Source organism: Mustela nivalis (genome assembly GCF_964662115.1).
Source record: "Mustela nivalis genome assembly, chromosome: 1".
Classification (NCBI taxonomy): Eukaryota; Metazoa; Chordata; class Mammalia; order Carnivora; family Mustelidae; genus Mustela; species Mustela nivalis.
The window spans coordinates 193,576,496-193,603,911 of record NC_139020.1 but is presented as its reverse complement, the minus strand read 5'-3'; the positions used below and the strand labels follow the sequence as shown (position 1 = coordinate 193,603,911).

Genomic DNA, 27,416 nt, shown 5'->3' with positions numbered 1-27,416 from the left:
TTATTTATAATGCCTTGTAGTAAACAGTATACTGCTTGTAACTTAATCTTTTTGTAATTAAAAAAAAAGATTTTATTTATTTATTTGACAGAGATTGCCAGTAGGCAGAGAGGCAGGTGGGGGCAGGGGGAAGCAGCCTCCCTGCTGAGCTGAGAGTCTGATATGGGACTTGATCCCAGGACCCTGAGATCATGACCTGAGCAGAAGACAGAGGCCTTAACCTACTGAGCTACCCAGGTACCCTTATAATTTAATCTTGATAACACAAGCTTATCATTATGAACATCCATTATTGTTCTCTGCCAGAATGGGAAATAACATAATTACTTTAGAAGGCTCTTTTAATGTCTACCTCCAGTTGCCTAAGGTCCTTTTCAAAATAGTTGGTTATCTTGTGAGCTTTTATATTATTCTGGCAATGCTGTTACTGAAATTCTTCCTTTCAATTGCTCTACTTAGCCTTAGTCATATTGCTTCAAATGTCCGTAGTGATGGAATGATCTCATCTCTTGAAGGTAAACTTGATTTTTGGAATTCCATCGTACTCATTGGAACCAAGTCTAAATTACCATCTGAGGTCAGAAACAACCTGTAGGGGCGCCTGGGTGGCTCAGTGGGTTAAGCCACTGCCTTCGGCTCAGGTCATGATCTCAGGGTCCTGGGATCGAGTCCCACATCGGGCTCTCTGCTCGGCAGGGAGCCTGCTTCCTCCTCTCTCTCTGCCTGCCTCTCTGCCTGCTTGTGATCTCTCTCTGTCAAATAAATAAATAAAATCTAAAAAAAAAAAAAAAAAAAAAGAAACAACCTGTAATTATCAAGAGAAGAATGCAATTGGTTTCTTGCCTTAGGTTTTTGTATTTTTAGTCACTTCTACCTTTGATATCTACATTTAAGATCTCCCTTTTTATTAGAAAAAAGCAGATACATTTCCTCACATTCTGGAACAGGAGAACAATGCATGAGTATAGTGACAAGTTAGGGATGGGACTTAAGGAACTAGAAGAGTAGAGGGTTTTTTAGAAGGTTTTTCTGTGTGCTGTGTCTTTATTTTGTATTTTTTTGTTGATAATTTTTTTAAAAGATTTTTCTTTATTTATTCGACAAACAGGAGATCACAAGTAGGCAGAGAGGCAGGCAGAGAGAGAGGAGGAAGCAGGCTCCCCGCTGAGCAGAGAACCCGATGCAGGGCTTGATCCCAAGATCCTGAGATCATGACCCAAGCCGAAGGCAGAGGCTTAACCCACTGAGCCACCCAGGCACCCCTCTGTGTGCTGTGTCTTAAGTGGTCCCTCCCAAAAGACCTTCAATAAAGACTCATATAATTTTCCTCAACATTTTCTGTAGATTTCAAATGTACAGAAAAGTCTAAAGAATGCTAGAATGAACACCCGTATATCTACTGCCTATTTTCAACTGTTAACATTTTATGATACTTGCTTTGTCTTTCCACCAATCTCTTCGTTCCTGGACCCATCCATCAGCATTTCATTTTTTTTATTCATTTCGAACTTCCAACTTTGTTCTTCCTTTTCAAGCTTTATTCGGATATTCTAGGTCCTTTCCACTTCTTCTGTTTTTTTTTTTTTTTAAGATTTTATTTATTTATTTGGCAGAGAGAAATCACAAGTAGATGGAGAGGCAGGCAGAGAGAGAGAGAGAGAGAGGGAAGCAGGCTCCCTGCTGAGCAGAGAGCCTCATGCGGGGCTCCATCCCAGGACCCTGAGATCACGACCCGAGTCGAAGGCAGCGGCTTAACCCACCGAGCCACCCAGGGGTCCCAGTCCTTTCCACTTCTATATACATTTTAGACTCAGCTTTTCAATTTCTACAAAAAAAAAAAAAAAAAAGGCTGCTGGAACTATAACTGAAATTGTGTTAAATCTATAGATCAGTGTGGGAAGAATTCACATGCTAATAAGACTGAATCCTCCAATCTGTTGAGCATGGTACAGTTATCTTTAAATTCTCTCAGAGTGTGTCATGGTTTTCACTATAGAGATCTTACAAGAAGTCTTCCTTCTACCCTCTTAGGTTCTGTGCTGGACCTAAGGATTAAACCGATAGAAGACAGATTAACAGGAAAAAAACCCACATTTTATTTCATATTTTTACGTGTATACAAGTATCTTCAGGAGGAAAATGAAGACTTGAGGAAGCCATTAGGACCCAAATCTTGCATACCCTTTTAAAGAAAAACAATAAATTGTGGGGTTGTAATAAGGCAAAGGGGCTTGGTGAAGGGGCAGTAAATTGTGGGAGAGTGCCTATGGATATTTGGAGGGAAGCTACTAGAAGATAAGCTTGTTTTAGTAGTTTTTTTTTTTTTAAGATTTTATTTATTTGTCAGAGAGAGAGAGAGAGAGAGAGCACACAAGTGGGCAGAGTGGCAGGCAGAGGTAGAGAGAGAAGCAGGACTCCATCCCAGGACGCTGGGATCATGACCCGAGCTGAAGACAACTGCTTAACTGACGGAGCCACCCAGGCGCCCCTTTAGTAGGTTTTTATTTGTGGTCCTTCCCAGTGTCTGGTAATAAGCATGTTTTCTTCCTGACATAGGGTAGTTTTACTGGAAAATTTATAATGTGCTTTTAGATACAAAGAGAGAGGTCAGAGAACCCTTCCCACATCTGTTGTTTCTCAAAAGTGTTCAGCTCAAAATAGTCAATATAGCAAAATGGCGTAGTTTGGGGCTGCATGTTCTGAACTCCTTCGTAAACAAGCATGTTCTGTAGAGACCGTTTCGCTTCTTCCCTTCCAATCTATGCCTTTTAATTTCTTTTTCCTTGCCTTATCGCACAGGCTAGGACTTCTGGTACCTTGGTGAATAAATGTGAGAAGACACATCCTTATTTTGTTCATAATCTTCGTCTTAATATTTCACTACTAAGAATGATCTGAAACCTTGCGGTACACTATCAACAATGGTCAAATTACGAAAAGAGCCCAAATGTCCATTGACTGATGAATGGATAAAGGACACACACACACACACACACACACACACTCTGGACTATTACTTGGCAATCAACAAAGAATGAAATGTTGTCATTTGCAACACCCCAAAAGGTATTACGCTAATCAAAGTCGGTCAGTCAGAGAAAGACAAATACTATGATTTCACTCATGTGTGGAATTTAAGAAACAAAACAGATGAACACAGGGGAAGGGAGGGAAAAATAAAATAAGATAAAAACAAAGAGGGAGGCAAACCATAAGAGACTTGAATACAGAGAACGAACATGGTTGCTGGAGGGGAGGGGAGTGGGGGAAAGGGCTAAATGAGTGATGGGCATTAAAGAAGGCACTTGTTGGGAGGGGCACTGGGTGTTGCATGTGGGTAGTGAGCCACTCGATTCTGCTCCTGAAATCAGGGCTGCACTGTATGTTCATGAACTTGAAATTAAATAAAAAAAGAAGGAAAGAAGAAAAGAAAAAAACGAAAATAGTAAAGAAAGAAGGAAAGGAAGAGAAGATATAAAAAAGTAGTGCACAGAAAAATAAGTAAATTGTTAAGAAACTTGAAAAAGAAAAAGAATGGTCTTATCTGTAGATTTATTGTAGATAAACTTATTTTATCTTGATAAAATAGAATAGAAGCCCACTTGAGAAAGTGGGCTTCTATTCCTAATTTTCTGAGTTGTGAAAAAAAACATGAATTGGATTTTGTTGAGGGCTTTTTCTACATATGTTGAAATGATTATATGGATTTTCTCTCTTATTTTCTTAATTATCTATTAAGGTAATTATCTATTATTATTATCTCTTATTATCTTAATATTTTCTTAATATTGTGAATTACATCAATTAATTTTTGTATTTTTTTAAGGAGGACTTATTTATTTATTTGACAGAGGGAAAGAGAGCACAAGTAGGCAGAGTGGCAGGCAGAGGGAGAGGGAGAGGGAGAAGCAGGCTTTCTGCTAAGCAGGCAGCCTGAGGTGGGACTTGATCCCAGGACCCTGGGATCATGACCTGAGGAGAAGGCAGCCGCTTAATCAACTGAGCCACCCAAGCACCCCCGATTTTTGTATGTTAAGACAAACTTGCATCTTGAGAGAAATCACTTTTGATCATTATTCTTTTATATATTTTCAGACTCAAATATTTTATACAATTCACAGGTCTATTGTAAAAATGGGTGCCTGGGTGGTTCAGTGGCATAAAGCCTCTGCCTTCAGCTCAGGTTCATGATCCCAGGTCCTGAGATCGAGCCCCGCATCGGGCTCTCTGCTCAGCGGGGAGCCTGCTTCCTCCTTTCTCTCTGCCTGCCTCTCTGCCCATTGTGATCTGTCTAAATAAATAAAATCTTAAAAAAAAAAAAAGAGATTTCAAAATAGAGCAAGCAAACCTAGCTACATGTCTTTTAAAAGAGGGTCAGGAGGCCGTAAGGGAGGATGGAGTTTTGCCTGTCCCCGTCAGAGGAACATGAACTTCTTGCCCGCGGCCAGCCCTCAGCCAACCCTGGACTCCTTCTTCCCCATAACACCTGGATCTTTGGTATTCTATGGAGTTGGCTTCTTTTGCCTTTTTCACTCGGAAAAGAGCCAATTCGATTTGACCATTTTCAGCCTCTCATTTGCATATGAACCCAACCAATCCCCATTAATTGAGTTTCGATCCCTGGTTTGCAGAGACGGTCATTCATTCCTCTGTAATTCCATCCCTTCTTGGTCTTTCCCGGTTTCTCCCAGACCGCAAGTCTCCTGAATTGCAATTCTAATTGCCCAAATAATGCCTCGTGGCTTAAATGGTCCACGAATTCTTTCTGGGGTGATGATACTCTTCAGTTTCTGAAGGACGTTTTTCTGTTTTTATAAATAAATAAAAGGGTCCGCTGAATAGTTTGGACCTTCCAAAACTCACTGTAATAGTTTTGTTTTTGTTTTTTTAAAAAACAACTATCTTGGAGTACTTTAAAGTTGGAAACCTGAGTGGGACTGTGAGGGGGTGTGATATAATAACAAATACATGATCGAGCTTCGTCCCAACTTTCTGGCACACAGCTTCTCAAACCTTTGGAATCTCAGGAGCGACAACGATGTAGGAAAGACCTTAGGGTTTGAAGCCCAGGGCCCAGAAAGAATTCTTGAGATGTCTTTGGTGCAAAAAGGTGGTTTTCTTAAAGCACAGGGACAGGACCCATGGGCAGAAAGAGATGCACTGGGATCCTGACGAAGCACCAGGGCTAGGTGCTTATCTTACAGAATTGAAGAATGAAACCTCGTGGACAAAGGAGAGTGAGTAAAGTGATACAGTTTTTATTAAAACTGTAGGGTTTTTTCAGATAGCCAATGACTGATTAATCAGATGTGCTTATAGTAAGAGAACCTTCGTAAAGCTCCCTAAAAATGGGGCTCAGAGAACCTCTGGATTGGTGAACTTGGCCGCATGCTGGGAGGGTGGCCTGCCCCAACTCCATGGGAAAGAAGTACCTGTGCTCCAGCCCCTTCTAGACCAGGGTACAGGAGGGAAAAAAGCCCTCAGGAGTGACAGGGGTCCCAACAGGGTTGTCACTGAGGGCTTTTGGGGTTGGTCTTTTATTGAAGGCTAGCCCCGGACCTTAAATCCTTCTAACGTCTGTATTGATAGCACCATTGAGGAAGGACTAGTGATAAGACCTTCACTGGCTTACTTTTTTTTTAGGGTAGGGTAATTCTTTGTCTGTCCCAAGTAGCTGTTATAACAAGCCTGCACCTCTGACACTTAGGGCAGGGTGGTCAGGTTTGTTCCCTTATCTCTGGTTCTCTCATACCTCCACATTTTTGTGGTTTTTGTGAGCCTGATCGCCTAGTCCTCTACCTAGCCCTGCCTGTCCCCTACTTAAGGAGGAGTGGACAATTACAGACTTTCAAGCTGGAAGGAGATTAGGGAGGATGAACGTCTCTAAGGAGTTTTGGAAGCAAAGTTTCCTGGACCTTGAGGGGACTAGTTGTTGATAGGAAAAGTTCATTTATTGTTATCTAATAAAACCTTAGTCACAAGACCCTTCAGATGTATATCGGTGGTCACGTTCTTGGGGTATGACTGACAACATATATCTTGGGGAGTAGAGATAAAGGAAGTTTCCAAAGGAATTTTTATAGGTTAAAATAGACTTACAGGGAGTAAGTCTAACTTACTGGGGGTTGGTCTAAGATTGCCTTTGCCCTTAGCAAAGTGTTAACATTGAGGCAGCTGCGTTCCTAGAGGAATGTCAACTCTGCCTGTTTCCAGGACTTGTCAGTGGGTCATAGGTAGTAAGGAAATTTAATTTTTCCTTTGTCTTTGTTTCCCACCTCAACAAGAGTGTCCTTTGTACGCTATTGAGATGACTGGTGGCTGGTGGCTCCTACACCATGTCCGTATGAGGGCTGGTCTTCATACCAGAAAGACCAGACACGATAAGAGGATTGGAGGTTTCAGTCCCCCTCCCTGACCTCTAGAGACTGAGCTTAATCACTGATGGCCAATGATAGCCAATGACTGATTAATCAGATGTGCTTATAGTAAGAGAACCTTCGTAAAGCTCCCTAAAAATGGGGCTCAGAGAACCTCTGGATTGGTGAACTTGGCCACATGCTGGGAGGGTGGCCTGCCCCAACTCCACGGGAAAGAAGCACCTGTGCTCCAGCCCCTTCTAGACCTGGTCATACGTACCCCTTCATCTGCCTGTTCATTTATATTATAAAGGCTGTATCCTTTATAATATCCTTTATAATAAAAGTGTTTTATAATAAAAGTGTTTTATAATAAAAGTAAGTAAAGTGTTTCCTGAGTTCTGCAAGATGTTCTGGTGAGTTATTGAGCCCGAGGAGAGGTTGTGGGAACCCCGGAATATATTGTCAGTTGGTTGGAAGTGATAACCCGGGACTTGACCGGCATCTGAAGTGGGGTAGTCTTGTGAGACGGATACTACTCCAGGTAGACAGGGTGAGAATTGAGTGGAATTACAGGACACTTAGCTGGTCTCAGGGAGCTGGAAAGGTGGTATTTAAAAGGTAGTATGTGTTTGGTGTCCAAAGTGCTATGCGTGACCACAATCTGGAGATGACAAAGGGTTTTGAGTTCCTCCTACCTTTCCTCTCATTTTAATTCTTGTCGTTCCCACCCCCAGGCTCTATCTTTCTCCCCACCACTGTGTTTGCTCCATTTTCCTCAGAGTCTAGACCTCCTCTAGTTGCTGTAACCATACAAGGAACTCTTGAGGTCATCCAGTTTGGATCCCATGTCTCAGTTCCCCTTCTAGCTTCTTTGTAAGTCAGTTGGTCTCAGCTCTACCTTCCTCAGAAGGTCAGCACAGCTCTAACTATTACCCGTGTCAGTGATTTGCACTTGGCCTGTGTTATTAAGGGCTGCAGAAAGTTTTCCAGTGCCAAAGGAATGAGCTACAAAGATGGAAATCCAGGCACTGATATAGAGGGGCGAGGAAAGAAATATTTGGGAAGCAGAGAAGTTTTTCCAGCTTCCCTAGTATGCGACTAAATAGGCTGTTTCTTAGCACACCTCTCCTTAACCCCCCCCCCCCTTACCAGCCGCGGGGCTACTTGCTTTACCTGCCTTAGGCATTCCAGTCTTTGCATGGCTGGATTCTGGGCTTCTCCTGGGCTTCAGAGGAGTGTCATTTCTGTGGGGGTGGTGTTTTGGACAGAGCAGGGTTTACCGACATCACACCTCTCCACCTTATTCAGATCGTAAATATTTTAAAAGGAGAAAAGGCTCCATTTGTTACCAGCAAGGAAGGAAACTCACAAGAGCTTTTAAACAGGACCTCGTGCCCCACCCCAAGGTACATTTTCTGTAACCTTCATCCAAAGAGTCACCCAAAGCACAAATGTTGTCAGGTTCCTGCTCCCCTTCTTTCTCCCACTAGGTGTCGCTACATGACACAGCAACGCCGGGAAACGACGGTGGAGCAGGACAGGCTTCCAGACCTGGGAGCAACGGTTGCATTTAGGTTAGCAGCACAGTGGGCATACTTGGTTTATTTAATAAACTGTACCTTTAAGATAGGAAAGTCCCATAAAATCAGGCCAGAGAGTCAGTTTACCTCTTTTCATTCACTCTCTTAAAATGTGATCAGTCCCAGAAACCCCAGCCGAGAGCCGTTTAGAGTGACTTACTCGATCTGTCCACAGGCTTGGCTGGATTAGATCCGCTGATGACCCTGCACGGCTGAGTGGATCTCACCCCTCAGGATGGTAAGTCTCTTTGTTGAGAGGCTGGATTACCGCTAGATCTCTTTTTTATCACTAGCGCTGAGCTCTTGCGGCTGCTGGGGATTAGACACAATCCTTCTCCATCCACGGGGCTTTAGCTCCCGCCGGCCTCCTGGCACTTCCTTTGTGGTCACTCTTCTGTGAAGGCAAAGATAAGATGCTGGAGATAAGGGAGGAGTGAACACGGCAGCCTCCGCAGCATCTCATTTCCAACACCCCGTTGGCCAAGCTGTCCCGCTGGAAGTGTAAAAGATCCTTCCAATTCCCTGAGCATCCTCCTCTGCTGGCCCAGGCCCGTGGATATAGCTTGACCTCCAGTCTAATTTAGGATATTGGGATGCTCGCCGAAAAGCAAAACACAGCTCATTCTAGGTATCACACAGGATGAGTGATAAATGCTTGTGAATGTACCTTAGTCTAATGAAGCTAAGCTCCGCTAAACTGACCCCTTCCATCTCCAAGACAGGGCTCTCTGGGTACTACCATCTAACTTCCTATGGATGATGATTTAACATCCAGGGGTCAAAAGCTGGTAGAGTCAGTGATCACTCCGCGTTCTGTTCTTTGGCAAGGACGAGATGCCACGAACATCTGGCCTTCCTGTTGGTGCAGGGTTTAATGTGTCATTTCAGCTAGGTCATCTGAGATTGCTGTAAGAATGTCCTGGAAGTTTGCAGGCTCTCAGAAGGAAAGCCATCACAATGAACATCAGGCAGCATCAATAAGTTACTCCCTGTTTTTACTGTGGGGCTGGAGGGGGCTTAAATATATTTTGCACGAAATAGAACATCTCCTCTCCCACACTTCTAAATGAAATCTCAAGCAGAACCAGGGCCGCCACATACAGTTGTGCACAACTCCAGGGGGTGCTGTCTGCCTTGTTGGCCGTGTGACTGGTCAGTGGGAAATACACTTTTGATGAAAATAAAAATCTGAATTTACGAGCTATGCTTGGAAGTTGCCCTTTTGTCAGCATCTCCGGTCATGCAGATAAGCAGTGGAAATTTTAAGGACACTTTAATCAAACAGATCCAGACACTCATAAATAAGAATAACAGGGATTACATATTTTGAAATTTGGGTGATCTTTGCAGAGGGGAAGAAGACAATACCTAGCAAATACATATAGTGTTTAACCCAGAAGTCCACTTCTGGGATGTTATCAGATGTAGTCCCAAACATGAAAAATAACCTACAGACAGTTATTCATGGCTGCGTTATTGGCAACAATCTAAATATCTGTGGGGGGCGAATCACACAATGGAGTATGTGGCCGTCCTCACAAAGAAATGAGGAAGCTGTGTATGTGGAGTGGTTTCTAGGACAGGGTCCCGGGAGAAGAGCAAGGTGCAGATATGTGTGAATAACATACAGCCTTGAATGTGTGTGTGTGTGTGTGTGTGTGTGTGTGTGTGTGTGTGTGTATTTCTCTGCTTGTATATGCATGAGAAATTTCTGGAAAGATATCCAAGAAACTAATAGCACACTTTTCTCCAGGGCAAGATGCTGACTGCATGGGCAGAGATAGAAGGTGCTTATTGGATATCTATTGTACCTTCTGAATTTTGAACTACACGAATGTATTACCTAGTCCAATAACAATAATAATAGTAATATTTACAGTGGCCAGATTTCTCTTGCGACCCCCCCATCCCCTCCCCTCAAGATGTGTCATAATCACTATAGAAATCTCACATATAGTATTCTCCCAGAGTGGCCAACCCATTGCTGATTCACTTGCATGGTATAGCTTTTTGACTAACATGACCATGTAATTTAGTGCTGGGGTTAAATTCTGCCTCTGTTACTTATCAGTTGTGTGACCCAGGGCAGATCTACTTAGTTTCTCTGTGCCTCGGTTCTCTGTTTAATAGATGATGACAAATCCTACGTTGAAGGGTTATTGAGAGAAATTGACGAGTTGGGCTCTGTTAAAAGATCCAAAGAGAACAAAGAACCCCACTGTGCTCGGCTTTAGTTGTGATGTGCCTGGACCTGGTGATAGGACTGGTAAGCCAGAGAATACAAGTGTAGTCCTCGGCGCTTAACAAACATCTATTCCCTCCTCACCCACAATTAACTGGGCTGCCAGGAGCTTTATAGACTCTCTCTGAGCAGACTGAGTAGTAATTTTCTACTGGACATATTTGTGATCTCTTCACTTTAGTCTGCAGATGGACCCTTTGAGCTGTCTTAGACTGGGTCAGGTGCTTTTAAAATGGAGAAACTGTTTTCCTCTATTATTTTCATGTCCGTTTCTTCTGTCAGTTTCATCTAAGCAAACATCTCTCTCTCTCTCTCTCTCTCTCTCTATATATATATATATATATATATTTTTTTTTTTTTTTTTCTCCCATCCAAGATTACGTGGCTTAAGTTGTTGCAGTGGAAATGTGCCATGCTGTGAAATGGAAAAATCTTTAGGCATAAATTGAAAGAAAGGTACAAGGTAATTATACGAATAATTCTCACGAAAATGGAAATAAAACCAAAGGTAAATAGCCAACATTTTTAGAATGTTAGGGATCATGCCAAATATTTCACAAATTTTATCTTTAACCCCTTTGAGTTAATTACTACTATGAGTCCTAGTGTACACTTGAGGAAACTGAGGCAACTTGTTCAAGGTTATAAGGAAGTGAATAACAGACATAGGATTTAAATCTAAATTGGGATAATTTCATGTTCCAGGTTTTGTGTATACTCTTTTTCCTCGGAGCCAAATTATCATCAAATGAAATTCATAAGCCTTAAGCAGAAATTGCTAATTGATTTTAGGATGCAGTTTTCTTTTCCTTTTTTAAAAATTTATTTATTTATTTGAGAGGAAGAGAGAGAGAGAGAGCAGGGCAGGAAGGGGCAGAGGGAGAGGGAGGGGGGAGAATCTTAAGCAGACTCCCCACCGAGTGCAGAGCCCAACACCTGGTTCCATCTCATGGCCTTGAGATCATGTCCTGAGTCGAAATCAAGAGTTGGACACTTAACCAACTGAGCTACTCAGGTGCCCCGGGATGTAGTTTTCTAAGTAAGGAAGAGGCTATCATATATGTACTGTTTTTTACAATTCTTACATTTACTCTGTGAGTTAGGGATTGTCCTCATCATTCATGTAAGGAATCCAAGACTCAGAGAAGTTAGATAACTTGCCCATGGTTACACAGCAAGTAAAGAAGTGGGTGTTTAAACCGAAGTCTCTCTACGTCTATAGCCCTCAGGCTTACAGTTCTTAAGAACTTCAAGTCACCTTTAGTCTTGTCTTGTTTTCTCTCACCCCCCTGCTGAGGCACAAGTTCAAAGAACAGTTTATGCACGGTCCTAGTGCCTGAAATCGGTCTCATGGAATTCGGTTTCTCCTTGTCTAATGCCCCTGTGACTCAGAGTAAAAAACAAACCTTCACATGGAGGTAAGTCTGTCTTGCTGTGTCTTGATTCTCTCTTCTCTTTCAATCTGATACAATATTTCTCTTTAGAATATAGATTTGTGACATGATTCTTAAAACAATGTAATAGTTTTACTTTGTCAGTGCCTTCAATTAGGTGGAACCCAGACTTCCTTTCAGATTAGGAGTATCTGACGGGGTTTGTTTGGATTTCCTTGACGCGGCTGTTCCCAGCCAGATTCTCCCTGTCTGAGCACCCAGCACCTGAGGGCACTGACAAGGGACAAGAGAGACCCCCGCAGGCACCCTTGTTCAGAAGATACTGGAGGGGGAGGCGGGGGGAGAGGTCCCTGAAGGGGTAGAGGGAGACCAGAATGGTTGGAGCTCTGGGCTCTGGACTGAGTTTCACCATCGTGGTTCTGGGACTCCACAGCTGGAGAAGGAGGGAGGGTCAGGTGGTCTGTAAAGTGGGTATGAAACCAGGAATTATGGTCTCTCACTGGATTATGGTCTCTCACAGAAGGGAGAGGAATTCTTCCCATATACTAACTGAGTGCTTGCCACACGGCCAAACAATATGTTGAGCACAGTTCAGGGACAACTGCTAGAATCCTCCTAACAGCCCAGTGAGAGTGGCTCTGCAAGTACCCTTATGTCACAGATGAAAACCCCGAGACCCTGAGAGCTTCAGTCATCTCACTGATGTCCTACAAGCCAAGAAGAGGCAGAGTGAGGACTCAGAAGCAGGCCAGCTGGCACGGGGCCTTGGGTCTTAACCCCCTAGCTCCACAGCGCTGCAGCCAGAAGAATTACCCATCATTCCACTGCCGGGAGAGAGCCCATTCTTTGTGCAAACGCATCCACGTGCACACAGTAGCCAAAACCGGATCCTTCTACGTGCCCTGTTTGTAACGGTTTTTTCTCTTAACAATATGCTCACAAGTTTATCTCCCTCTTCAAGGTAAATCCCTCGCCCCCTCTCCTGTGGGGTTCTCCGTGTGCAACTAGGCAGACTGAGGGGTGGAATGCCGAGAAGGGCTCAAGGGCGGTGTGGGGCTCATGCAACGGTCCGTGCCAGAGCCTTTTAATGACCCCCAAGCAGCCAGATCCTATTTAGCAAAGGGAGTGAAAAAGAATTTTCTTGGCTTTGTTTTATAGCTTCCATTAGCTTAACTGTCATCAAGAACAATGCTGAGTCAGGGCCCGAATTATCTTTTCCTCTGCTTAGGTTCTTGCCTTTGGCGTGCTGCCATTCTCTGCGTGCTACGAGGGATGAAGACAGGTCTCACCACCTCATCCATCTCCCAGGAAAGCGGATAGGTATTCTATATAATTTAATGGGAGAGCAGCAGAACATACGAGTTAGAGGGATGTGTTCCAGTCCTCACTGCAACTGCTGTCGAGCCATGTGTCCTTGAGCACGTCATTTACTTCAGAGCCCGGGTTTCTTCATGCATTCAGTACAGATCCGGACACCGCCTCCGTCCTCGGGCCATTGTCCCCCGGGGGGGATGAGCTAGGCATGGAGGATGCTCGGCTCAGTGTCCGTACGCCAGTCCCACACTTGGCTGGGGACATGACACCTCTGTGTCCTTCAGAGCCACCTGGGATCATGTTGCTGTTTCCAAGCCACTGGGTAAGGATCACTCTGTCCAGACAAACCTTGCCACACGGGCCCTGGGGAACTCTGGGTTTTGTGACCTAGGAGCTCCCTGGGGACAAGGGCATTGCTCTTCCTTTCTCAAATATCCTAAATTATCTAGAGGAGATCTGTCTTCCTCTTCACCAGGCATTTGGTCACAACGATAGGGTACAGGGTCCCCTTCTCAAGGGATGTATCGGCACCTGCCCCACCCCCCGCCCCATCTTTTTCCCACTTGCTCCTTCCCTCCCAGCTTGGGGAATTCTGGAGCAGGAGAGAGCGAGTACTGTTGGGTGGGATAAGCCATTCCCTTGTTCCCTACCATACATTCTTGCAAATCTTTTGACTAATGTAAGGAGATGTTTTTGAAACTCAAAAGCCAAATATTGATCCCTATTTTTGTTATGTTCTACTGTTTCAAAATGGTATCCTGGCATAGGAATAGGGCTTTACTTTATGGAGAATGCTAAGAACTCCCTACTTTTGGTTGCCTGGCTAATACCAGTACAGGTTAGCTTTTAAAACTTTCATGTGAGCACTGCCGTGAGAAGCTTTTGAACTCCTCAATCTTTGGCACCCAGCATAGTGTCTGGTATACAGTAAGCACTTCATACTTGCCTGTTAAATGACAGCCTATCTAAACCAAGAGATAAACTTCTCCTACTTGTTAAATGATTTTTAAGGTCCTCATTGGTAGTTTTTATGCACAAAGGAGATTATTGATAAGTAACATGATTTTTAATCTTTGATACATTAAAGTTAGAATAAAAATAACTCTTGTATTTCTTAGGCTTTTAAGTTTATATTAGAAATCTTATTATTTTTCATGTAAGCCTATTTCGCATACAAGTCACTTTTAAGGGGCCTTTGATTAATGTTTGGTCCTATTTACAAACTTGGTTAAACTCTTTTTAAACTGTTTTTAAAAATTTAATATATTCAATTTCCTTTTAAGTACTATAACTGTCTGGCTTAACAAAATCTCCTTAAATACTTAAATAACTCTTTTAAATCTAATACATTAAACTTATAAATATGTTCAGCCTTCAGTTCTATTGAATTATTCAGTTCCATAATAAACTTATTATGATTTGAACTTAAAATCACAAGCTTAAATCAAGCACACATTTAAAATTAGAATCACAAGGATGACCTCTCGCTTCATTAGGCTGAATTCTCTTAAACATAAATACATAAAAGGCCAAAAATGCACGGACCTCTTAACCTGAAAAATATTAATACTATACATTTGAGATTCTTAAATATGCCTATAGTTATTTTAAAATCATCCCAGAGTTAAAAGACGGTGATGCACCGAGAAAATAACCATGCCATCCTGAACAACTTTCCTTGTCTTTTTTCTCCTCCATACATCTGTTTTCCTGACTACCTTTCAATGAAGACCTTGCCATCAAGTGCCTCGGTGACCTTCACAAAAGCCATTTCCATCTTAGGGTTTTTGTTCTCTTTATCTATTAAAAATAGAATTAGCTTAGATGGTCTTTAATGTCTTAACCGCAAAATTCTGGAATTTGCATTTTTCCGTTTACTTACAAGTAGGTTTTTTTCCATTTAGGTAATGGGAATACAGAAAACTACTAAACACAGGAGCATATACTGCCCATGAAAAGCCCTCATCACAGACAATGCTCACTATTGCACATATTATGTTTGAACTCCGCTCCTGCTCAACGACATTGGGTTCCACAGACCCTAATGATTTTTGGGCTTTTTGACTTCAGAGCATAGTCAAGAAGTCACATTGGAAAACATCTAGGAAGAATTTTAAAGCCAAGAGGATCCATTTGTAAAGTATATGTTCCAGTTTATTTTGCACATCATGTGCCTGGTAGATGGATCAAGTCATTGCTATGACTTCTGAGAACTGGGCTGAATGAACATTGTCATGCCTGCCATTGGATGCCTGGTTTCTCCACCAGCATATTGAGTAAGAAATGAATGGGAGGCAGCATGCATCATAGTAAAGGTTGAAGGTATGAATTAGACCTTCATTTTTAAAAATTTTTTCAATTTATTTATTTTCAGAAAAACAGTATTCATTATTTTTTCACCACACCCAGTGCTTCATGCAATCCGTGCCCTCTATAATACCCACCACCTGGCTCCCCCAACCTCCCAACCCCTGCCACTTCAAACCCCTCAGATTGTTTTTCAGAGTCCATAGTCTCTCGTGATTCATCTCCCCTTCCAATTTACCCCAACTCCCTTCTCCTCTCTAACACCCCTTGTCCTCCATGATATTTGTTATGCTCCACAAATAAGTGAAACCATATGATAATTGACTCTCTCTGCTTGACTTCTTTCACTCAGCATAATCTCTTCCAGTCCCATCCATGTTGCTACAAAAGTTGGGTATTCATCCTTGCTGATGGAGGCATAATACTCCATAGTGTATATGGACCACATCTTCCTTATCCATTCGTCCGTTGAAGGGCATCTTGGTTCTTTTCATAGTTTGGCAACCATGGCCATTGCTGCTATAAACATTGGGGTACAGATGGCCCTTCTTTTCACGACATCTGTATCCTTGGGGTAAATACCCAGGAGTGCAATTGCAGGGTCATAGGGAAGGTCTATTTTTAATTTCTTGAGGAATCTCCACAATGTTCTCCAAAGAGGCTACACCAACTTGCATTCCCACCAACAGTGTAAGAGGGTTCCCCTTTCTCCACATCCTCTCCAACACATGTTGTTTCCTGTTTTGTTAATTTTGGCCATTCTAACTGGTGTAAGGTGATATCTCAATGTGGTTTTAATTTGAATCTCCCTGAGGGCTAGTGATGATGAACATTTTTTCATGTGTCTGATAGCCATTTGTATGTCTTCACTGGAGAAGTGTCTGTTCATATCTTCTGCCCATTTTTTGATATGTTTGCCTGTTTCATGTGTGTTGAGTTTGAGGAGTTCATTATAGATCCTGGATATCAACCTTTTGTCTTACTGTCATTTGCAAATATCTTCTCCCATTCCGTGGGTTGCCTCTTTGTTTTTTTGACTGTTTCCTTTGCTGTGCAGAAACTTTTGATTTTGATGAAGTCCCAAAAGTTTATTTTCACTTTTGTTTCCTTTGCCTTTGGAGACATATCTTGAAAAAAGTTGCTGTGGCTGATATCGAAGAGATTACTGCCTACGTTCTCCTCTAGAATTCTGATGGATTCCTGTCTCACGTTGAGGTCTTTTATCCATTTTGAGTTTATCTTTGTGTATGGTGTAAGAGAATGTAGACCTTCTTTTGTTTAAATCCAAGAGTCACTCCTTAAAATCATGTGACTTTGAGGGCCAATTTTATACAAACGAATTTGATAAATTGGATGAAAAGGACAAATTCCTAGATAGACACAAGCTAACTGTCTGAAGTAGAAATTTTATTTATTTTTATTTTTATTTATTTATTTATTTTTAAATATTTTATTTATTTATTTGACAGAGAGAGAGATCACAAGTAGGCAGAGAGGCAGGCAGAGAGAGAGAGGAGGAAGCAGGCTCCCTGCTGAGCAGAGAGCCCAATGTGGGACTCGATCCCAGGACCCTGAGATCATGACCTGAGCCGAAGGCAGCGGCTTAACCCACTGAGCCACCCAGGCGCCCTGAAGTAGAAATTTTAAAAAACAAAATGAACCTATAATAAGTAAATAAATTGAATGAGTGATCAAAAATTTTTGCACAGAAAAAATCCTGGGCTAGACAGTTTCACTGGTCAATTTTATTAAATTTCACTATTTACAGAAAAAATAATCCCCATACTGCACAAACTCATCTAAAAAATAAAAGACAATGAAATCTTCCCAACTCACTCTTTGAAACCAGTATCACACAAATGCCATGGCATGAAAAAGACATCATAAGAAAGGAAACCTAAAGACCAATACTGCATATAAATACAGATTTGAAAATCCTCAATAAAATATTAGCCAAATCCAATAATATACCAAAAAGATTATGCACCATGATCAAGTAGGATTTATCCCAGGAATGCAAGGTTGGTTTAAGACCTAAAAATCAACAAAGGTAATACAGAAAAAAACATATGATCATCTCAGTGGGCACAGAAAATGCATTTGCCAATATTCAATATCCTATGTGATAAAGCAAACAAATAAAACTCTTAGCGAACTTGGAGTATTAGGGAACTTCTTCAGTTAAAGGGCATTTAGGAAAAAAAAAATCAATGAAAAGGGCATCATTGAAAAATCACACTAAATGGTGAAAGACTGAATGCTTTCTTCCTAACATGAGGACCAAAGCAATGATATCTGTTGTCAGTTTTTTTTTTTTTTAAACATGGTCTTGGTAGTTCTAGCCAGTGAAACCAGGGAAGAAAAAGAAATAAAGGACATGCAGATTGGAAGGAAAGAAGTAAAAAATTTTTTTAAACTTTTTATTTTTTATAAACATATATTTTTATCCTCAGGGGTACAGGTCTGTGAATAGCCAGGTTTACACACTTCACAGCACTCACCAAAGCACATACCCTCCCCAATGTCCATAACCCCACCCCCCTTCACCCAACCCCCCTCCCCCCAGCAACCCTCAGTTTGTTTTGTGAGATTAAGAGTCACTTATGGTTTGTCTCCCTCCCAATCCCATCTTGTTTCATTTATTTTTCTCCTACCCACTTAAGCCCCCATGTTGCATCACTACTTCCTCATATCAGGGAGATCATATGTAAAAATTTTTTTTTAATTGACAGATGATGTGACCCTGTATTTAGAATATTCTATATAACTACACATTCTACACACACACACACACACACACACACACACACACACACACGTGCGTGCACACACACGCACACACGCATGCATGCACACACTATTAGAACTAATAAACAAGTACAGCATTTTTTACAGATGCCAAGGAAATTTACTGGGAAGTGGATAGTCTGTTCAACAAAAGGGACCAAGATAAGTAGATATCCACATGCAAGAGCTAAGCTTAGACTTTCACCTAATATCATACACAAAAATTAACTTAAAATGGATTAGAGACTTAAATGCAAGGGTTAAAACAATAAAACTCTTAGGAAAAAAAATGTGCAAGAGGATCGTCAAGATCATGAATGAGGCAAAGATTTTTAGGTACAATACAAAGAAAACATAGTCGGTAAAAGGAAAAAAATGATAATTTAGATCTCATCAAAATTCAAAAATTTTTTTTGCCCTTCAAAAAGACACCATTAAGGAAATGAAAAGACAGGAATAAGACTGGGAGAAAATATTGGCAAAACACATATCCAATAAAGGACTTGTATTAAGAATTTGCAAACATCCATTTGCAAAGAGGTGGACGGAACTAGAGGGTATTATGCTAAGTGAAATAAGTAAGTTGATCAGAAAGGGACAATTATCAAATGATCTCAGTGATTTGAGGAATTTGAGAAATAAGACAGAGGATTATAGGGGAAGGGAGGGAAAAATGGAACAAGAGGAAACCAGAGAGGGAGACAAACCTTAAGAGACTCCTGGTCTCAGAAAACAAACTGAGGGTTGCTGGGAAGTGACCGGGGTGGGATAGGGTGGCTGTGTGATGGACACTGGGGAGGGTATGTGCTATGTTGAGAGCTGTGAATTGTGTAAGACTGATGATCCACAGACCTGTACCCCTGGGGCAAATTATACATTATATGCTAAATTTAAAAAAAAAGAATTTACAAACATACAAGCACGTTTGAGTTATAAGATAAATAACCAAATCAAAAAAGAAAGGGCAAAGATATAAACAAGCATCACACACACACACACACACACACACACAGAGAGAAGAATGACTAAGCAAAGATGCTCAGCATGATTAGTCATTAGGGAAATGCAAACAAAAACCACACTGAGATTCCATTTCACACTCTAGAATGGCTGTAAGAAAGAAGACAGTAACAAATGCTGGTGAAGGTGTGGAGAGATAGGAGTGCTCACACACTGCTGATGGAATGTAAAATAGTACAGTCCCTTTGAAAACCTTTTGGCAGTTTCAAAAAGATAAATATAAAACCAATGTAGAATATGCATTTCCACTCCTAGGTAGAGAGAAAGGAAAAGGAAAACAAAAAAAAAATACGCATGAATGTTCATATTTGTGTTATTCATAATAGCCCTGAATTGGAGCAACCAAAACATCCATCAGCTGAAGAGTGGGAAAGATAAAAGAGACATATATATAAAATCTTTGTAAATATATATATATGTATATGTATATAATGTATATACACACACACAATGGAATACTATTCAGCAATAAAAAACAGTGAACTACTGACATATGCTAATTGTGAGTGAACTTCAAAAACATTATGCTAAATGAAAGAAGCCAGACATAAGAGACCACATATGGTATGATTTCACTTACAAGAAATGTTCAGAAATACAGAAACAGAAAGTAGATGAGTGGTTGCCTGTGGCTCAGGATATGAACAAGGATTAACTACAAATGGGCAGGAGGGATGTTATTGGGAGGATGGAGATGTTCTGGAATATTATGGTGATGGTGGTACCACTTTGTAAAGTTAACTAAAAATTATTGAACACTTGAATGGAGAGAATTTTATGATATGTGGAATATACCTCAATAAAGTTGTTTAAGAAAAAACACATGACCTTGGATAGGTCTCAATGCTTTAGCTTTTCATCTGTAAAACAACAACAATGAGATTACTTACCTTGCAGATCATTGGACAGGTCCAATGAGAAAATATGTATGTAATGTTTAAAGTTACAGTGCCTGGCATATAGTAAACAATCTTTTAAATATGAGCTTCTGTGATTATTTTCAAACATCAGAACAAGGGTCTGAAAGAATAAGAAGTTAGTTCCTTTTATGGATGATCCTGGTGTATTAAAAACCACTTGAAAAGACAGGCAGGAACCTTAAATGCCTATTACTAGGTGAAAGAAGCCAATTTGGAAAGACTGCATATTGTCTAATTCCAACCACATGACATTCTGGAAAAGGCAAACTATAGAGACATCAGTGGTTGCCCAAGGGCGGAGGGTGGGGTAAAGGGGATGAGTCACTGGACCACAGAGGATTTTTTTAAGTCAGTGAAAATACTCTTATGATAGCATAGTGATGGGTCTATGTCAGACATTTGTCCAAACCTATGGGATGTATAACACCAGGAGTGAACCATAACGTGAACTGTGGATTTGGGGTGAATGTGGTGTCAATGTAGGTTCATCCATTGTAACAACTGTACTTCTGTGCTGGGGGTTGTTGATGGTAGGGGGGCTGTGGATCTGTATGCAGCCCAAGGGTGTGTGGGAATTCTATACCTTCCTCTCAATTTTGCTGGGAACACAAAACTATTCTTAATAATAAAAGAACAACTCCCCCAAACCCACTTTTTTTCCCCCAACACTAAACTATCTGTAGCACAGAAAACCTGGAAGGTGAGGAATGAACACTTGTGAGAAATACACATTTTTGGCTTAACAGATCAAATAGGTAAAAAAATTCAGTTTCAGGAATAATGAAACCAGAAAGATTCATCCTTTCCTTTGATGAGATTCCAAGGTAGGTAAAGTGAAAGATTTTGTTAGCTAAAGTAAACTTCCATCAAGACCCAGGAAATGTTTTTGTCTAAAACATTTAAGTATGCAAAACATTCATAGGGTTCCTGAGTCCGAAACTACCCAGTAAAGTAGTTCTAGAAATCTAGCTTCTATCCCCATGGCTGTTTACTCTACCTTGCCCCCTGCCCCCTTCCTTCTTCTCGAGGTAACCACTTAAAAATTTTTTGGGGGGCGGGGGATTATTCTATTTCAATTATTCATTTTCACTTCAATCATTTCATTTTTTAAAAAAGGTTTTTATTTATTTTTTTGTCAGAGAGAGAGAGAGAGGGCGCACAAGCAGGCAGAATTGTAGGCAGAGGCAGAGAAAGAAACAGGCTCCCAGCTGAGCAAGAAGCCCAATGTGGGACTCCATCCCAGGACCCTGGGATCATGACCTGAGCCAAAGGCAGAGGCTTAACCCACTGAGCCACCCAGGTGTCCCCAATCCTTTCATTTTTGGACAATTTAAGTTTACATGTATTTTTTACTTTTTTCCTCCTCCTTTCTTGCCAAAAGATGCCGTACTATAAACCTTGTCCCCCTGCTCCTTTTGTCCCCCCCTTTGTCCTAGTGATTATGCTATGGGGGGGAAACGTGGTGCCCATTCCTTTGTCACTGGCATAGTACGCTGTGGTATAGATGCACCGTGGTTTTATCTGGCCAGTTTTTTGGTTGTGATCATTTGGATTGTTTCCAGTCTTTTGCTATTATACATAATGCTGCAGTGCATAGCCTTGAAGTTGCAGTAAATTTAAGGTGTAAACTACAAACATCCCTTGGCATCTGAACACATTTGTCCTTTGGCAAGCCAAATCGGCTATAGCTTATATAACGAACTCAGTACGGTTCGTGAAGAAATTCCACTTGGGGTACGTGTTGGTTTAAATCACTTTAAAATTATTCATTTTCCTAAGCTCCTAAAATATTTTGGGAGCAAGTCCTTAATAGCAAAGTACCCTTCTTATTAACTATCACATGCAAATACTGAATTGTTTAATACCTACAACCAAACTGCTTGATTATCTTGAATATTTCTGGGAACTTCCATTTTATTGGATGAGTTATCAATTCTGTGAGCCATCTTTTACTTGTTAAAGTGTGGAAATTTGGGGTCTAACAAAATTGACCAAGTTAAATGTTGGGTACTTGCAGTTTGACAGAATCTTAGATATATTTTGCAAAGACTTTCAAATATCTTGAGTCTTTTACAAACATTTATATTTTTAACTTTTATTGATTTTTTAAAAAATAAGGTATCTTTGATCAGTAGAGAAAAATTAGGAAGTTCAGACAAGAATAATAAAAAAAAAAAAAAAAGCTACCTATAATCCCCAACCCCCAGTGATAACAATATTTCGTAGACTTTTTCAGTGAGCACAAACAACTTGCCTCCCCTAACATATACATGCACATGTATATGCATTATGTAGTCCAAAATTTCAACTTTTCTATTTATTACCTATTATCCTTTAACTTTCTTGTTTGCTTTGTATACCATATAAATGTTTTTTTTTTCTATTTCTCCATCAAAGCTAGGCATTTTGCATTTCTCTCATATACCTTAGAAACAAAAAATCAAGTTTTACTTTTTCTTTTTTTTTCCCTGGGTAAATAAGTTAAAAATCTGCAAGATTTGTCTCCCTGGTGCTCTAAGGCCTTGAACTGCCCTCTGTGTGTTTGCCCAGGGCAGTTTACTGACTTCTAAAGGGACATAAAGATATGAGATGACTGGATCCCTGTCCTTGGAGAGACTGGTTATGCAGAAATGAAGGTCAAACAGATGCTCCTTGCTTATTTTTTTGCTATTCAAAATATTTGCTGGGGGAAAAAAACTCCAACAATTCTTGCAAGGGCTTTCTGTGATCATGATAGCTTTATATCTTTTTCTAACTATACTGACATTGCATTTCCAAAACTTGAAAAGTTTAAATATCTGGATGTTTCAGTGTCATGTCCCCAAAATAGTTTCTGATAATGAAATGAATTTAACATTTTCTATGTGGTTGTATTTTGACATTTTGTACCCTAGAGTTGTGTATCTGGGGTGAAAGTGAAACATTTTTTCCCTGCCGTGGGTCACTGAAATCAAAGGTAACTGAAGTTACCTTTGAAAGTAACTTAATATTGTGTTATATGACCTTTTTTTTTTTCCTTAGAAAGTAGGACATAAGAAAGATAAAATTTAAAAAAAGAAAGAAAGAAAGAAAGATAGATAAAACTATCTGATTATTTATTTAATATGTGGAAACAGAGAACTTCATTCATAATGAGTTAAAATTTTAAATATGCCTTTATGGCGTGTTCTAGTTAAGTAAACAGGTGGTAAAAGGGTGGTGGGGTAAATGTCGTCTGAGGTGGGGGGGGTAGACAAGGAAGATAGAAGAATGGAAAGGAGGAGGGAAAGGTGAAGAAGACAGATAAGGGTGGGGGAGGGTAGGCAGACAGCTGAAACACCAGTTCCAAAGCAAGAAAGGAACACTGGCAGAGCAGAAGAAATGGGTTATGAAAGTCAGTTTGAGGGCTATTGGGCAGTGTCTATCAAATATTTGCATTCCTAGTTCTTCAACCCCCGCAGCAGTACTTCTGGGCATCTCCACTGCAGGAGGACTTACTCATACAAGGATGTTTCCAGCAGTGTCCTTACAACAGCAAAAAAACTGTAGCCAAAAATGGTACACAAAATGTGGCACAGTGGGAAAATGGTTAAATAGATAAAAGACCATTTATTCAGTGACATTCTAGGCAGTCTTCAAAAAGAATAAGGATGGGGTACCTGGGTGGCTCAGTGGGCTAATGCCTCTGCCTTCCGCTCAGGTCGTGATCCCAGGGTCCTGGGATGGAGCCCTGCATCAGGCTCTCTGCTCAGCGGGGATCCTGCTTGCCTTCCCCTCTCTCTGCCTACCTCTCTGCCTACTTGTGATCTCTGTCAAATAAATAAATACAATCTTAAAAAAGAAAACAAAAAGAATAAGGAAGAATAGTAGCAATATCCACTGTAGCCAGACTGTGGAAGGAGCCAAGATGCCCTTCCATGAACGAATGGATAAGGAAGATGTGGTTCATATACAGAATGGAATATTATTCAGCCATCAGAAAGGATGAATACCCAACTTTTGTGTCAACATGGATGGGACTGGAGGGGATTATGCTGAGTGAAATAAGTCAAGCAGAGAAAGACAATTATCATACGGTTTCACTCATGTGTGGAACATAAGGACTAGTGAAGAGGACCACGGAAGGGAGGGAAAACTCAATGGGAAGAAATGAGAGAGAAAGACAAACCATGAGAGACTCTGGACTCTGGGAAACAAACTGAGGGTTACAGAAGGGAAGGGGGTGGAGGGATGGGGTAACCAGGTGATGGGTACTAAGGAGGGCATGTGTGCTGATGAGCAGCTAATGAATCGTTGAACACTTCATCAAAAACTAATGATGTGCCATTATATATATCCCGGCTAACTGAACAGAGCAATAATAATAAAAAAAAGAATAAGGAAGAGTTATGTATACTGATGTGGAAAGATAGGCACTCTGATCAAACAATAATAGTGTGTTGCAGATCATGGACTGTGTGATTCCAGCGTTGTGAAAACAAGAAGTGTGTGTGTGTGTGAGTAAACGTTGAAACACAGTCCAGATGGATACATGCTAAACGGTGGATCTGGAAGGGAACGTTTGAATTTTGCAATGCTATTTATTAGTCTCCCGAGAAGATGAAAATGAGAGAATAAGTCATGTGTCTGGATGCTTCGAGAAGAGATTTTGCAGATGGAATGAGGCTGGTAGGAGCCCAGACAGATTCAGTTGAGGGCTGAGCCAAACCTGCGGCTCTCTTGTTTCCCGAATCTCATGGACACCATAGAGCTCACTGGACAGACAGCCCAGACTCACGTAATTCTGTTCCTGGATATTTACAGGCTATTTTCATTACAGTTGTGGGATTTGGGAGTGTGTCTCTGAAGGAAAGGAGATTTCCTCATCTATCATTTGAGGACAACAATAATCCTTGCCTTCAAGGATTATTTTGAGTGTTAAAGGTAGTAATATGTTAAAAAAAAATGCTTAGCTCAGTGCTTGGGACATGGTCAGGATTCATAAATGGAAGTCACTACTACTATCAACATTTTAGAAAGATTCAGAATCAAATCTCCATTTTTTAAAACCTTCATTTTGTTTATTTATGCTTCCCACTCTTGTAGCATTAGAAAGCAATTTGATATACGGAATTGGAAGTAGACAAAATACCTAAGATTTTATGCTAAGCCATCACAGCTATGTTCTAAGTCGGTACGAAGAAGAATCTTTTGTTCATTTTGACTCCTCTCTCCTCACAGCCCAGTTACTTATCTGATCCTTTGTATTTGTCATTAAGGCTGCCTCCCCCCCCCCCCCCCCCCCCCCGCCCAGGGATCTGTTCCTTTCCCAAGCACATAGACTTTTAATTTTAAAATGTCTTATATAATCTTTGGACATTTTTGTTATTTTTAAACGAAACAACTTTTGACACATTAAATTCATTCCGGGAGATGGCATTAGGCCGCGTTCCTGCGTCTGCCCTCTTGGGTAGAATTAATGCACTTCCATCGTCTTCAAACGTTTTTATAATAGCTTCGTGATTACAAGTGATGCTTTTGCAAAGTGTCGTCCTACCAACACGGAGTTACTCTGACTTGCAGTTTTTACGAATTTTGCTAGTTCCTTAACGCTTCAGCTTTAACCAGAATGTAGGAAGGAAAAGGTCACATCACACAAGCAGCCAGTTCAGCTGTAAAAGTTCAGAGAGTCAGGAAGCATTTATATACAGGGTTACTGTGTATCCTAGGAAGGAGGCTGTTGTGTTCTTTCCTTGATTTATTTAATCATTTCATTTAATCATGGAGAAGACTAGGTACTTAGAAAAACAATCGCCCTTCCGCGAAGAAATGTAAATAGTACATTTGTACCTTTGAAACCATTTGTTTCCAACAAATGACTAAGGATTTCTTTAAGTGTAACAATTATCCGGTACCCTTTCTCCAATATTATCAACATCAGATGCATTATCATTGGTTTGATGCTTAAGAGGTACTGGTTCTTGCTCCCTCCAATCCTACTCCCACCCACTCCTTACCCCACATACCCCTGCACCGTCCCCCACCACCCCCACTCCCCTGCCACACATCCATGACAGGCATCACCAAACAGTCAGTAACTCTTTTCCCACTGAGCTAAGTATGATCTCAGAAGACCTTTAAATAGGGGAGCTCCTGGGGCGCCTGCGTGGCTCAGTCGGTTAACTGGGTGGTTCAGTCACTTAAGTGGCTGCCTTCAGCTCGGGTCATGATCCCAGGGTTCTGGGATCTAGTCCCACATCGGGCTCTCCTTGCTCAGCGGGGAGCCTGCTTCTCCCTGTTCTCTGCCACTCCCCCTGCTTCTGCTCTCTCTCTCTCTCTATGTGTCAAATAAATAAATAAAATCTTAAAAATAAATAAATAAATAGGGGACCTCCTGGGACTTGCAGTCACCTGCTACAGAGGAGGAAACTCGTCAAACTTCCAAGATTTATCAAATACTGACAACATAACTAGCCAGTTCAGGCAGGTCAGTTCATTTAGAAAAAAAAATAGCCAAATTATTTTGGACACCATGTAAACAAAAATAATTAATTTGGGGGCAAAGACATTTACTTTCCAAACGAGTATTTCAGTGCAACATTGGTAAAGTCCAAACAACAAACTCTATCATTAAATACAATGTATGAGTAGCATTACATGAAATAAAGTTAATTGCAAAACAGCTGATGTTTAGGCAGGCTCTTACCGGCAAGTGTGAATGTGCCCTGAACTTCTCTTGCTTTGAAACAGATTTCTCACTGACCTTCCTTCTTTGCTGTCCTCCTGGTGTATATAGGATAGTTGTTCTTTTCCGTCCCATGAAAATTCATCACCATGTCCCAGCGTTGTGGCAGATGGGAGATCTGTGGCCCGGCATCTTTTTTGGAGATCTTCCCTGTCTATTCAGTACTGCTGAGTAGTTTTACAATGTGGGATCATTTAGTATGGAAGGGGAAATAAATCTGACTCTCATGCCATATACCAATCATGGGCATGAAAACACCTTCGATCCGTCTCTAGCAGCATGGTGCATGGTGCCCTCGGCGTAGCTCGTTTGTGCAACACACCCTGAACCCTCCTGTTAATGAGAAGGTAGAGATCCTCTCCTCTCACTCTATTTCCATCCAGCCGAATGTGCAGAAGAACATGCTGTTCAGTGTTCAAGGTCAGGGGCTCTGGGGTGGTGGAGTGTCTCCTCTGAAACAGAGTGTCCGGATGGCAGGCCTTGATCTCCTAGGCATGCTGGCTGTGCAAGGAGGGGAAGAGCTACAGATAGTTGCTAGGCTAGTTGCTATGATAGAAGAACTTGCTCCCCATAGATCCCAGCAATGGAAGCTTTGTCCAGCCGTCCAGTCAGCTGCTCCTGGACTCCCAGTATAAGAGTAAGTTCCCCCAAGAAATGTATGTCTCCATCACCGTCTCTGAGTCTTGTCTTGTCTTCTTCTTTTTTATTTTTTGTAATAGATTTCATTTGAGAGAGAGAGAGTGAGCAGGAGAGAGAGCTCACAGGAGTAGCAGGCAGAGGGAGAGAGAGA

General features: G+C 41.2%; 1 long non-coding RNA gene across 1 annotated transcript; it reads right to left on the bottom strand.

The window, feature by feature from the left end:
* Positions 1–7,531: 7,531 nt before the first annotated feature.
* On the bottom strand, positions 7,532–26,978 carry LOC309870769. The gene is made up of 3 exons (XR_014314803.1): positions 26,588–26,978; positions 8,100–8,333; positions 7,532–7,910 (listed from the first exon to the last, which is right to left on the bottom strand). It is a non-coding gene; the product is annotated as an uncharacterized lncRNA (long non-coding RNA).
* Positions 26,979–27,416: the final 438 nt, after the last annotated feature.